Source organism: Rutidosis leptorrhynchoides, chromosome 4 (genome assembly GCF_046630445.1).
Source record: "Rutidosis leptorrhynchoides isolate AG116_Rl617_1_P2 chromosome 4, CSIRO_AGI_Rlap_v1, whole genome shotgun sequence".
Taxonomy (NCBI): Eukaryota; Viridiplantae; Streptophyta; class Magnoliopsida; order Asterales; family Asteraceae; genus Rutidosis; species Rutidosis leptorrhynchoides.
This window is the reverse complement of record NC_092336.1, coordinates 434,272,978-434,289,424: the sequence shown is the minus strand read 5'-3', so window position 1 is coordinate 434,289,424 and position 16,447 is coordinate 434,272,978.

The window sequence follows — 16,447 nt, the reverse complement described above, 5'->3', positions numbered from 1 at the left end:
GAGGGTCGAACCCTCGACCTCACGCTCACCCGACACCCCTCTTAAGCATCCAATCCATTCTGTCTTTCTGAATTTTATCCCATCTTATATTTATATATGCTTTATCTGCTATTCTTAATTCCTTCTTCTTCCTTCCAAATCCAACTTCGACCAGAGACCCATTTTAGGTACAACGAATTATGTAATTAAGTTTAGAGTTGGAAATTAATACAAAAACGACTAACCTGAGATGTGTAACTTAATTTAAACAGAAAAATTCAATGTAAATAACTGTAACAGTTTTCATAAGAACACGATGAACACTCAAACCTCAATTTCAAAATTAAGAACGTTTTAGACCCAAATTTCTTCATGAAGTCGGGTTCAAATCTATCTTATAAACTTTCTAAATAGTCAATTGAAACACAGACATAAAAAGAACTTCGAATTTCCTCATAAATCGAACGTTTGACTTTTTAAATATAATCTTTGACTTCAAAATTGACAATCAATATGATGAATTGGAATACGAAAGTTTTCAGAAAGATGAAGCAAAAGATTTCTAATAAAATCACATTATTACTTTTTGAAACTATGAACGAATTTGACTTAGAAAAAAATGGAACGCTAACAGAGCAGAAACATTTTTTTTTGTTTTATTTTGATTTAAATCAATTCGATTAAAGACTGTGAAGAGTTTTTGTGGATGTTATTTGACACTGTAATTCGACTGGTACCTCTTACACTGCAATTGATCTAATTTATGGCAAATACATGTCGACAGGTAGTATTCAGATACAGAGAAAAAGAAAAAAAAACAAAATAACAAAATAACAAAAATATATAAAGGAGAAAGGGACTGCTAACTATATCGTACCAATTTGTGGAATTTCTTTCAAGGAGCAGAATATAGAAGTACAAATTAACCACAGTATTGACAGTAAAGTGTAACAAGATCGTACTAGGGGTTGTTTTTATATGTAATTTATATAATTAAATTAGTATTAATAATTAAAATTATATTAATAATCACATTAATAATAATAAGTAATAAAAAAAACATAAAAATAAAAGATACTAATACTGTTAAAGATAATAATTATAATTTGTATTTTTTTTATAATAATAATATTAACATTAATATAGTAAATTACATGTATTATATTTTATAGTTATATATAATAATATTCATAATAGATTTTAACAACAATATTAATATTTATTTTGATGATTGTAATAATAACATTATTAATATAATATTTATATTTTAATTTGTAATTATATTAATTTTTATAATTTATTAATTGTATAATATTTAATAGTTATATAATAACATATGTCTAATATTTATTATTTATACATTACAATACAATATAATTAATAACAATTTATTAATAATATTAATAATAATACTATTAGTAATGATAATAATATATTAATATATCAATTATATCCGAACTTGTTAATTATATTTAATACATTTCCATTTATTATATCATATCTACTATATCATATCTAGTAGTTATATAATATATATTATATAATAATTTATATTAAATATTTAATATTTATAATTTACAATACATATAATATTACTTATACATAGTAATCATATATATTTATATATATATATATAATTGTTTTTAGATTACATCTAATTATTTTGTATCTCATTTTACATATTTAGTTCTATTATTTACTTTATAATTTCAAATTATTATATATACAAACATTCATATGTATACCTATTTATTTTCAACAATTGTTCGTGAATCGTCAGGCATGGTCAAGAGGTATTTGATTACATGAATATAGTTTCAAAATTTTCGAGACTCAACATTACGGAATTTGCTTATCGTGTCGGAAACATATAAAGATTAAAGTTTAAATTTGGTCGGAAATTCCCGGGTCATCACAGTACCTACCCGTTAAAGAAATTTCGTCCCGAAATTTGAGTGAGGTCGTCATGGCTAACGATAAGAATTGTTTTCATGACAGATATGAATTGATAAATAGAGTTTTATCATTATGGATATAAATAAAACGATTCGATTATGTGAAGCGTACGAGTGAAGCTGTCACAAGTGATTGAGATGAAGAAATGGAGAATTTTCCATAACTTTTGACGTAGTCGCGATTGAATTCCGGAATTCAAGGAATTTAAAGAAAATCTTCGAAATCTAAAAGATTTGATTCTTCGGTGAATTAAGATCTCTATAATTAAATACGGTGATCTGCCTCGATTACTCTGTCTGGTATCTCCACTATAAATTCTACTTTTTCCGTTCCATCAGTTTTCACCATTCCTATACTTTCTTTCTTAGTTCATATATCCAAAAGATTATAATAATGCTTAATCCGGTTCTAATTCTTGTTCTTATTCTGACTATCATAATGATCGTTCTTCTTTTCCAACTCCCACCGGAAGAATCTGTTTATTTCTATTATGCTCTAGGGATTATTGTATGTATAATCCTTCCGTGTCTTTTTATTGCTATACGCACTGATCTCCACGGTTTGTAATTTCAGTGTTATCATTGGGCTTTATATTTTCCCTTATATTTCAATGTCACTGCTTCTATCTCCTATAATTATTGTCATTCACAGTTAATGCGCTCTCTTATTTTCTGCGATTTATACCCCCTTTCTATTTCGGAGCTTCATGCTTTTGTTTACTTTTCGTAAGTAACGGTCCAGAATTCATAGGTATGGAGTTTCGAATTATCATAATATACAAGGTAGAAAGGAAAGATAGTAGTATGATTTGTTTTGTCAGATTACCTGAATCACTGAGAATAGAATTACCAAGAATATATTTTCTTGATATGTTCAGAAGTTAAGCGGAATGAAAGAGTTTTGTAACATAGGACATGATGACGTTATGATCTGTGGATCATCACATTCCATTTAGAAACTCAGCATGACTTACTGTAATATAATCACGTTGATCAAGTGTCATTATATTATACTAACTCATGCATCAGTTCCCCACATTACTTCAATAACATTCATATTTTAAGCTCGAAAGTTTATAGAATATAGAAACTAACAGTTTCTATATGATGTAACACTGATAGTACGAAGAAATTAATGATTTCAGATAAGAATAGTTATAAAAATATCTCCAGAAATATGGAGGATATTTATAATGAAAGATACGATAATATCTCGGAATATCTAAGATCAGAGGATAATAGAACTATTGTCTACAAGGGTTTAGAGTAAGGAGCAAGATATTCACTAAAGACCTTAGCAGACATTGAATCATTTGGATTCTTTGAAGTTAAACTTATTCTTTGTGATTTGTCCACAGCTTTCTTCATAGTTTCGCATAATCTGCTTTTCGGTACAAAATTTTCTCTTGAATGTTTCCAATATAATGATACACAGGAAGCACGAAGAGGTATATAATTTTGGACGAGAATATTTATGAAAATATTCTCAGAAATATTGAAGATATTGATGATGATATTTTGAAATTTCTAGGTTCGATGGTTGATGAAGAAAGATTTTCCGCAAGATTTTAACATGACCTCAGAGCAAGATATTCTCTAAAGATTTCATCGGATCCAGAATTACCTGGATCCTTTGAATATAGGGTTTGGTCCTTGTATTTGTCCTTGGTCTCCTTCGTGGTTAGCTCAATCCGTTTTCCAGTTCCAACGTTTCTGAGCTTTTCCAACATACTATTCTTTATCATCAAACTTCCAGCGATTAAGGTCATTTACAGTTGCCTACAGTTTCTGCTGCTTCATTCAGCTTTTTCAAAGTTCAATGTATTAATTCGTAGGCTGGGTGCTTTTCAAAATTTCAGAATTGAAGATCGTAATTCTAGGATATAATTGTTATATGTATACATATAACTATTAATGTAGAAATGCTACTAGATTCGAAATACTGAATGCTGATTCTAGGTAATTGGTATGACAACTCTCGTTACAAGATGTGGATGAGTATATGAATATGATTTCAATGAATATAATGATTTTTCGAAAAGTCCAAATTCATTGAAGTTGCTGGTAAGTTTTACTGCTAATGTGGTGAAATATAAACAGTTCCCCGGTAACGATGATGACAGGCAAACTTATATATCGAGGTTATAATAAGGCTAATTCGAATGAATGTCGAAGTTGACTTGCTGGAGCTGTGACAAAATTGGCTAATTTGGAAAGGAAATTGCAAAGTTATTTTCGGTAATAATAACGCTAAAGGAGCTAGCACAGATACGTGTTAAACGTTTACTCAGTTTCTGAGTGCATAACTATATGCATAAATATTTTCTTCCGTAGATGAGATGAAGTTAGTTCATTCTCTCGATTGAGGTGTTTTCTGGAATTATGAAAGGTTTGAACGCAGATTGTAAATGTCAGATACAAATGAGGTTTTAAGAGGAAATCAAGTGGCAAACTTGAAGAATTGTTTAGTTTCATATGTTATAAACAATATTTTAATTCGTTTTAATTGTCCAATCTTGGTAGTCCTCAATTGATAGTCGACAGTTAGCAATATATAATATTCGAATTAATTAATACGTGTCGTGACCCGTATTCGTCTCAGACTCAATCACAACTCAAAGTATATATATTATTATAGAATCAACCTTAACCCTGTATAGAGAACTCGATCATTACTGCATATAGAGTGTCTATGGTGATTCCAAATAATATATATAGATGTGTCGATATGATATGTCAAAACCTTGTATACGTGTCCCGATATTTAAAGTGTGTAAAGTAAATAACGGAAATTTAATGACGATAAATAAAATTGCGAGAATTAAAATTGCGATAAATAAAATGCAATAAATAAATTGCGATAAATAAATTGCGATAAATAAAAGGTAATATGGAATTAACAGTTAGCTAGGAACAGTTAGCTAGGATTTTGTTAGCGTGGATTCTTAATAGAATTTCTCATAATTAATTCGTTTGTTTCTAACAAATTTTATTTTGTTCAATGTTTTCTTCATTATGCCACTTGTTGGATTCTGATAAATCAAAATCCAACTATGAAATTGGATGAATGTGGTTATTCTGTGGTGAACAGATTTGTATATCGGTGGATGTAAGTAGGATAGTATATGACTGTTGAAATAGATTCGAAGAACGTACAATGTAACTTATTAATGTGAAATTTAAATATTCCTCGGGTATTACCTACCCGTTAAAATATTTTCACCATTAACACTTTGTACAAAAGAATTATTTTTAATTACAATCTTTATGAAAATATACTTACATATATATATTTTCTTCAGATGTAATCATGGATTTAATGAGTCAATGTGATATTAAACTCATCAGATTTTCGGTTAGAATTAGATTACATAATCTCTAAAACATTAGAGATTACATAATCGCCATGAAGAACGAAGATAAATGAGGTAGAACGATACATAAAACGAAGATCATACTCAAAGTACATATGATGATATTGAAGCATGGATTTTTGATGGTACTGGTGCTGTTACTGATGGTACTGTTGGTGCCGGTGATGTTGCTGAAGCTGGTACATTTTGCACCATATTCTTCGAATTGATTATTCGAGCGCGAAGTTCGTTGACCTATTACTCCAGGATGATTGTCGGTCGGGACGAGCGGATGAATAAGGTTCAGAATTGTGGATAGAATATAATCTTGTCGAGTTACCCTGGAAATGAGACTGAAAATGGTGTCTCGAATAGGTTCACCGGTAAACACTTCAGGTTCATTGTCAAGAGGTGAATTCGGTTGGTGGAAGGGATTGCCTTCTGCGCATCTCCATTGATTAAGTCAACTACGAATCCATCAGATGAATTGGGAATGGATGATTGGTTGATTCATTCTGGTGACGTTGCTTCCGGAGCTTAGATGACTATCCATTCGGAATAACTGTCGGGATAACTATTGGAATAGCTGTCGGAATCCGAGGGACTCGAACTAGTTGAAGGATTCATCTCGTACGATCAGATGAAGGATTTACGATAAGAAATAGATTATAGGATGTAGATTAGTATCCTGCTATACATCATTTACATATGCATATGTAATACTAAAATCTCATAAGTTACGGAGGAATCTACGAAAGTTGTCAGGTAAAGATAACAATAATAGATACGCTAAGATATGAATTAGCATATACGCTAAGATATGAATTTTGTCTATACACTATTCATGCAGTCAATGCAATAAGATGTGTCTAGACTAAGAATAATAAGCAGGTAATTTACTAAGGATGATAAGCAAATGATTTCTGACAAAAATGATAAGCAAAACTTTTGACATGCAGACACGGTCGAAGTCCAGACTCACTAATGCCTCCTAACGATTTATCAGTTAGACACACTAATGCAGACCTGGTTCGCTAAGACCATCGCTCTGATACCAACTGAAATGACCCGCCCTAATCCATCCGGACGAAGTCCATATCAATTATAAACGATTCACAACAGTTGATTACATCGCGAGGTACTTGACCTCTATATGATACATTTTACAAACATTGCATTCGTTTGAAAAGACAATCTTTCATTACATCTAAAGTTGACAGACATGCATACTATTTCATAATATTTCCAACTACAATTGACTTAATAATGATCTTGATAAACTCAACGACTCGAATGCAACGTCTTTTGAAATATGTCATGAATGACTCCAAGTAATATCTTTAAAATTATCAAATGCACTGCGGAAGATTTCTTTCGTACCTGAGAATAAACATGCTTTCAAGTGTCAACCAAAAGGTTGGTGAGTTCATTAGTTTATCATAAATCATCATTTCATAATTTTTAATAGACCACAAGATTTCATATTTCCATTTCTCATAAACATACGTCCCATGCATAGAGACAAAAATATCATTCATATGGATTGAACACCTGGTAACCGACATTCACAATATGTATATAAGAATATCCCCATCATTCCGGGATCCTCCTTCGGACATGATATATTTTTCGAAGTACTAAAGCATCCGGTACTTTGGATGGGGCTTGTTGGGCCAGATAGATCTATCTTTAGAGTTCGCGTCAATTAGGGTGTCTGTTCCCTAATTCTTAGATTACCAGACTTAATAAAAAGGGCATATTCGATTAGATAATCCAACCATAGAATGTAGTTTCGATTACTTGTGTCCATTTCGTAAAGCATTTATAAAAGCAACGCATGTATTCTCAGTCCCAAAAATATATATTGCAAAAGCATTTAAAAAGGGATTAATGAAGCTCACGCATATAAATATTGTAAAACAGTTAATAAAACATTTGCATGTATTCTCAGCCCAAAAATGTATATAAAAAGGGAATAATGAAACTCACCTAATGTATTTTGTAGTAAAAATACATATTACGACATTAAACAATGCAGGGTTGGCCTCGGATTCACGAACCTATATCATTTGTATATTCATTAATACATATCCTTGTAATCAAACAATTATATATATAAATATATATTATTATTATTAATGATATAATCTTTATGTTAGTAACTTATATGTTTCATTATTAATATATATTCATTTATATACATATATAAATATAAATTTTGTTATGTTATATATATTAAATATTATATGTATATTTTATTTGTTTGTAAAAATAGTAATTATATTAATACTAAAATAATACTAGTGGTGATTAAATAATAAGGATGATAATACTAGTTTTAATAATAACGATAATATTATTAATGATTCTGTTAATAATAATATTAATGTTAGTTTTAATAATTAAATCTTATAATAATGATAATAACAGTAACTTTTAATAAAATGAAAGGTTTATTAGTAATGATAATGAAAATAATAACTTTTATAATAATACATAATACTTAATAATAAGTAATATTAATAACGATACTTATGTTAATCATAATCATAATTCTTTTTATTAATCATACTTAATATAATCATAATAATAATAATAACAACAAGAATTTATCATTAATATATTAAACCATAATACTTATACTCATAATATCATAATCATCTTAATTAGTAACTTAATCAATTTCATAATAATATTTGTATTTATAATGTTTATCTTTCTAAACACAATCTTAACAATATTATTAATCAAGTCATAATATTTAGAATTCTTAAAATAACGATAATGATAATAATAATAATATTAATAAGTAATACATAATAATAATAACAATAATAAGTGAATAAGTAAAGACTACCTTTAAAGGAATGAAATCCCAAAAAAAAACCGCCCATGCCGAGGGTCGAACCCTCGACCTCACGCTCACCCGACACCCCTCTTAACCATCCAATCCATTCTGTCTTTCTGAATTTTATCCCATCTTATATTTATATATGCTTTATCTGCTATTCTTAATTCCTTCTTCTTCCTTCCAAATCCAACTTCGACCAGAGACCCATCTTAGGTACAACGAATTATGTAATTAAGTTTAGAGTTGGAAATTAATACAAAAATGACTAACCTGAGATGTGTAACTAAATTTAAACAGAAAAATTCAATGTAAATAACTGTAACAGTTTTCTTAAGAACACGATGAACACTCAAACCTCAATTTCAAAATTAAGAACGTTTTAGACCCAAATTTCTTCATGAAGTCGGGTTCAAATCTATCTTATAAACTTTCTAAATAGTCAATTGAAACACAGACATAAAAAGAACTTCGAATTTCCTCATAAATCGAACGTTTGACTTTTTAAATATAATCTTTGACTTCAAAATTGACAATCAATATGATGAATTGGAATACGAAAGTTTTCAGAAAGATGAAGCAAAAGATTTCTAACAAAATCACATTATTACTTTTTGAAACTATGAACGAATTTGACTTAGAAAAAAATGGAACGCTAACAGAGCAGAAACATTTTTTTTGTTTTATTTTGATTTAAATCAATTCGATTAAAGACTGTGAAGAGTTTTTGTGGATGTTATTTGACACTGTAATTCGACTGGTACCTCTTACACTGCAATTGATCTAATTTATGGCAAATACATGTCGACAGGTAGTATTCAGATACAGAGAAAAAGAAAAAAAAACAAAATAACAAAATAACAAAAATATATAAAGGAGAAAGGGACTGCTAACTATATCGTACCAATTTGTGGAATTTCTTTCAAGGAGCAGAATATAGAAGTACAAATTAACCACAGTATTGACAGTAAAGTGTAACAAGATCGTACTAGGGGTTGTTTTTATATGTAATTTATATAATTAAATTAGTATTAATAATTAAAATTATATTAATAATCACATTAATAATAATAAGTAATAAAAAAAACATAAAAATAAAAGATACTAATACTGTTAAAGATAATAATTATAATTTGTATTTTTTTTATAATAATAATATTAACATTAATATAGTAAATTACATGTATTATATTTTATAGTTATATATAATAATATTCATAATAGATTTTAACAACAATATTAATATTTATTTTGATGATTGTAATAATAACATTATTAATATAATATTTATTTTTTAATTTGTAATTATATTAATTTTTATAATTTATTAATTGTATAATATTTAATAGTTATATAATAACATATGTCTAATATTTATTATTTATACATTACAATACAATATAATTAATAACAATTTATTAATAATATTAATAATAATACTATTAGTAATGATAATAATATATTAATATATCAATTATATCCGAACTTGTTAATTATATTTAATACATTTCCATTTATTATATCATATCTACTATATCATATCTAGTAGTTATATAATATATATTATATAATAATTTATATTAAATATTTAATATTTATAATTTACAATACATATAATATTACTTATACATAGTAATCATATATATATTTATATATATATATATATATATATATATATATATATATATATATATATATATATATAATTGTTTTTAGATTACATCTAATTATTTTGTATCTCATTTTACATATTTAGTTCTATTATTTACTTTATAATTTCAAATTATTATATATACAAACATTCATATGTATACCTATTTATTTTCATCAATTGTTCGTGAATCGTCAGGCATAGTCAAGAGGTATTTGATTACATGAATATAGTTTCAAAATTTTCGAGACTCAACATTACGGAATTTGCTTATCGTGTCGGAAACATATAAAGATTAAAGTTTAAATTTGGTCGGAAATTCCCGGGTCATCACACTTATGCTGGTAATAAGTTCAGCGCCATCGTGCACCGTCTCTCCATGATCTCCGGATCTAAAAATTCGGGTTTATTTTCTTTTCCCTTTTCACTATGGTCCTCTCGAATTTATCTTTGTTATAAGATTTCATGTAAATGAGGCATTACATGATCTTAAGTGTGGGGGGGGAGATAAATCCTCGTGAACAATCATCACCAATTTGAAAATTTATGAACTTTTTAAACGGTTTATGTTAAAAATTTGGAAATAAAGTCTTCCAGGGTTTTAAAAACCCAAATTGTAGGATGATTCAAGTCCATCCATTAAGAAAGTTGAGTCTTCCGAATGCCATTTTACTTGGTATGGGAGACTTCCTAATCCACTCATTTCATACTGACATTGGTTGATGCATCACTTTACGATGTATTACACTGATGTATCATACTGTGGGAAGAGGAGCCTTGAGCTTCACAATGTGTTGTTTTCTTTAGGAAGAGAAATGGTTTCGTGCTAGTATTGCTTAGACAACACACGCCGTGGTCAAAATCCATGGTACCCTTTTTAAAATATGGAAATGTAGTATCTGCTTTCTACAATTTCTTAAAAATAGCATAAAAGCTAGATGTGTAGGAAATGAGGTCCAAGGACCTTAAATAAAATTAACCAAGTGTTTAAACACTTCCGGATGTATCGAGTCCACCCATTAAGGGATTCAAGTCTCCCGGATTGCGTTTCAACCCGACAATAGGTTTGGTAGGGTAAATCCTAACCGCTAAGGTAATTGTCTCCCCATCGCTATCGAATCAGATAGTTTGTCGACATGGTTGGAAATTACTCGTGCGGCCGTCCCACTACCGGGATGGCCTGTATACACACAACCTTTTGAGCTCAAGACGATTGTTATCTCATCGCCTTCGAACCAGGAGGTAGTTCATCCTAAATGATATACTGGGTTAATAATCGTTCGTGCGGTTGTCCCAAAACAGGGATGGCTTTGAAAGCACATAGCCTTTAAACCTAAAATTTCCGAAAAACTTATTTTTTGTAAAAACTTAACTAGTTTTCCCATTCTAAAAATGCAAAAATAATTTTCTAAAGGTCTTATTTTCCCTAAGGCCAAATTTTTTGGTTCCGCACATGGAGGTTCTTGATTTGGAGTGTGAAACTTTTGGGTAATCACAAATTGGAAGTTGGAAAGATTGCGTTCTATTGAAGGCTTGAACCTTGCATTTGCTTTTGAAGACTAAACGATATGGATTTATTTGCTTATGAAGGTTTTAATCGTTACGCCTTGATTCTATGATTGTTGAAAACTTGTTCGGGTATGTTTACTTATACATTAGTTGATATTATTTGAAGATAGACTTGCTCGAGGACAAGCAAGGTTCAAGTGTGGGGAAGTTTTAATATCGCTCCAAATATACACATTTTATGTCTCGATATCAGTTCCTTATTGTTATTATTTCATGAAGACTTGAAGACTTTTGAAGTTAATTTAGAGAAAATGATGATTTGTGCTCAAGAAGTCTTTGGTTTAACGTTTTAGATGATTTTGGCAAAGTATTAGCTTCAAATAAACTCAAGCCAAGATAAAACGCAAAAAACCAAAGAGTTGCTGAAGCTGGATGAATCGCAGTCGCAGTTAGGGTGATCTCGGCCGCGATAGATTAACAGAACTTTGGAGTTTACGAATTTGGCTAAATCGCGAGCGGGATTATAAGATCGCGGTCGCAATGATTTTCAGGGATCACGGTCGCGATTGCCATATCGCGGTCGTGATTCGAAGTCGGTTTGCTGTTTTTGCTAATTACTATATATATACGGGTTTTACCCCAATATAGGGTATGCAGCTTTTGACTCACGAATCTTTGATGGTGTTAGTCCCTAAAACATGGATATGTATGAATATTGATGAACATGTTATGAATGTTGAGAGAGTTAGTCAACTCGTCAACCCTTCATATTAAACATGTGGCTTCAAATGGTGCAAGCACTTGACAAAGGAAGCATTAGGGTCTTATATATAGCCACATATATAAGACCCACATTACATGGCTAGGAAACATAATTTAGCTCATTTTAGGGTGTCAACAATCTCCCCCCATGAGATAGATTATGTTTCTAAAATTGCTCCCCGTCAAGTTTACATACAAAAATTACATACAAAATTACATACAAGGTATCACTAGAGCTAACTAACTAATTCCTATACAAATTAAGTATGTGTCATTGAATCTTGAATCTCATATCTGATCTTCATCTTGATTCTTCAACGGTCTTATCACAGTGGTGCACATTGGAATGTTTTATTAAATCACCAACTTTTTCACTGTCGATCATTATCGAGTAACCTCCCCCTTGACGAGTTGATATGTCTTGAAGCTTTCATGAACGTCTACCTTTGTCGATCGCTAGACAACAATCTCCTCCCTAGATATCCGTTGAGAATAGCTTGTAGAATTTGCTTGATTTGAGATGAAATGTCGAAACTCTAGAAGCTCCCCTTGAAAGTACATGAGATCTTCCTTTCAAAGTCTCGATCAATTGCTATTAGCTTTTATCAACTTCAACCTTTGTCGATTGCTAGAAAACAATCTCCTCCCTAGATATCTGTTGAATGCTATTGGTTTATATAGCATGATTCGAATAAGTTCTCATATGATGTAGGATCTTCTTTGAATCTCTAGCTCCCCCTAATCAAACAATTCTTTCTTTAAACTAGAGTCTTGCAACGTACATATACAAGAGTCATAGTTAAAGCATAACTTCATGTGTAAAGAACACTTCGAATTCTTGAAAGCACCTCCTTGGTGTCGATTACGAGAAAAACCAACTGAAAATTATAACGAAACCCTCTTGGAAGATGTTTCATCATTACAGATGTGTTGGCGTCTATTGCGAGCAACCCTCTGAAAATTACATACGAAACCCTCTTGGAAGATGTTTCATCATTACAGATGTTTTGGCATCGATTGCGAGCAAAACCCTCTGAAAATTATATACGAGACCCTCTTGGAAGATTTTTCAACTTTCTTGATCATTAGAGATGTTTTATTACCAGAAAGAGTGCTTTGAGTTTATCTTTGAATACCGAGTCCCATACTGAGTGTATGGAAGTCATTATCTGAAGCGCGAGTCCTGTACTGAGTTGCACAGAAGTCATTATCTGAAGCACGAATCCTATACTGAGTGTATAGAAATCATTGTTCAACATCAACCATATTGTATTTCTGTAGTGACCCGAACTTTTCCATGTTTATATATATTAAATGAAATTGTTATTTACATGATTAAGTGTTTCCAACATGTTAAGCAATCAAACTTGTTAAGACTTGATTAATTGCAATAGGTTTCATATAGACAATTGACCACCCAAGTTGACCGGTGATTCACGAACGTTAAAACTTGTAAAAACTATATGATGACATATATATGATTATATATATAGTTAACATGATAGTATGATAAGTAAGTATCTCATTAGGTATTTTAACAATGAGTTATATATATAAAATTGAGTTTATTGAATTAAGAAACTTGAAATGATATATATAACGATTATCGTTATAACAACGTCTTACTAAATACATATGAATCATATTAAGATATTGATACACTATGTTTAATCATGATAAATGATAAGTAAACATTTCATTAAGTGTATTAACAATGAACTACATATGTAAAAACAAGACTACTAACTTAATGATTTCGAAACGAGACATATATGTAACGATTATCGTTGTAACAACATTTGACTGTATATATATCATACTAAGATATATTAATATATCATAATATCATGATAATGTAATAACTTAACATCTCATTAGATATAATAAACATTGGGTTAACAACATTTAACATGATCGTTAACTTAAAGGTTTCAAATCAACATTTACATGTAACGACTAACGATGACTTAACGACTCAGTTAAAATGTATATACATGTAGTGTTTTAATATGTATTCATACACTTTTGAAAGACTTCAAGACACTTATCAAAATACTTCTACTTAACAAAAATGCTTACAATTACATCCTCGTTCAGTTTCATCAACAATTCTACTCGTATGCACCCGTATTTGTACTAGTACAATACACAGCTTTTAGAAATATGTACTATTGGTATATACACTCCAATGATCAGCTCTTAGCAGCACATGTGAGTCACCTAACACATGTGGGAACCATCATTTGGCAACTAGCATGAAATATCTCATAAAATTACAAAAATATTAGTAATCATTCATGACTTATTTACATGTAAACAAAATTACACATCCTTTATATCTAATCCATATACCAACGACCAAAAGCACCTACAAACACTTTCATTCTTCAATTTTCTTCATCTAATTGATCTCTCTCAAGTTCTATCTTCAAGTTCTAAGTGTTCTTCATAAATTCTATAAGTTCTAGTTTCATAAAATCAAGAATACTTCCAAGTTTGCTAGCTTACTTCCAATCTTGTAAAGTGATCATCCAACCTCAAGAAATCTTTCTTACTTACATTAAGATATCTTTCTAATACAAGGTAATACTCATATTCAAACTTTGATTCAATTTCAATAACTATAACAATCTTATTTCGAGTGGAAATCTTACTTGAACTTGTTTTCGTGTCATGATTCTGCTTCAAGAACTTTCAAGCCATCCAAGGATCCTTTGAAGCTAGATCTATTTTTCTCATTTCCAGGAGGTTTATCCATAAAAACTGAGGTAGTAATGATGTTCATAACATCATTCGATTCATATATATAAAACTACCTTATTCGAAGGTTTAAACATGAAATCACTAGAACATAGTTTAGTTAATTCTAAACTTGTTCGCAAACAAAAGTTAATCCTTCTAACTTGACTTTTAAAATCAACTAAACACATGTTCTATATCTATATGATATGCTAACTTAATGATTTAAAACCTGGAAACATGAAAAACACTGTAAAACCGAACATACGCCGTCGTAGTAACACTGCGGGCTGTTTTGGGTTTGATAATTAAAAACTATGATAAACTTTGATTTAAAAGTTGTTCTTCTATGAAAATGATTTTTCTTATGAACATGAAACTATATCCAATAAACTCAAAGTGGAAGTATGTTTTTCAAAATGGTCATCAAGACGTCGTTCTTTCGACTGAAATGACTACCTCTTACAAAAACGACTTGTAACTTATATTTCCGACTATAAACCTATACTTTTTCTATTTAGATTCATAAAATAGAGTTCAATATGAAACCATAGCAATTTGATTCACTCAAAACGGATTTAAAACGAAGAAGTTATGGGTAAAACAAGATTGGATATTTTTTTTATTGTTGTAGCTACGGGAAATATTGTAACAATTCTATACAAATCATATCCTAGCTAACTTATATTGTATTATACATGTATTATAATATATTATGTAATCTTGGAATACCATAGACACGTATGTAAATGTTTTGACATATCATATTGACCCATCTATATATATTATTTGGAACAACCATAGACACTCTATATGCAGTAATGTTGGAGTTAGCAATACAGGGTTGAGGTTGATTCCAAAAATATATATACTTTGAGTTGTGATCTAGCCTGAGACGTGTATAAACTGGGTCATGGATTGATTCAAGATAATATATATCAATTTATTTCTGTACATTTAACTATGGACAACTAGTTGTAGGTTACTAACGAGGACAGCTGACTTAATAAACTTAAAACATCAAAATGTATTAAAAGTGTTGTAAATATATTTTGAACATACTTTGATATATATGTACATATTTGTTATAGGTTCGAGAATCGACCAGTGGCCAAGTCTTACTTCACGATGAAGTAAAAATCTGTGAAAGTGAGTTATAGTCCCACTTTTAAAATCTAATATTTTGGGATGAGAATACATGCAGTTTTATAAATGTTTTACGAAATAGACACAAGTAAATGAAACTACATTATATGGGTGAATGATCGAAGCCGGATATGCCCCTTTTGCTTGGTAACCTAAGAATTAGTAAACCGATCTACTAATTGACGCGAATCCTAAAGATAGATCTATTGGGCCTAACGAACCCCATCCAAAGTACCGGATGCTTTAGTACTTCGAATTCGTTTTTATCATGTCCGAAGGATTTCCCAGAATGATAAGGGATATTCTTATATGCATCTTATTAATGTCGGTTACCAGGTGTTCACCATATGAATGATTTTTATCTCTATGTATGGGATGTATATTGAAATATGAAATCTTGTGGTCTATTATTATGATTTGATAATATATATGTTAAACCTATAACTCACTAACATTTTTGTTGACGTTTTAAGCATGTTTATTCTCAGGTGATTATTAAGAGTTT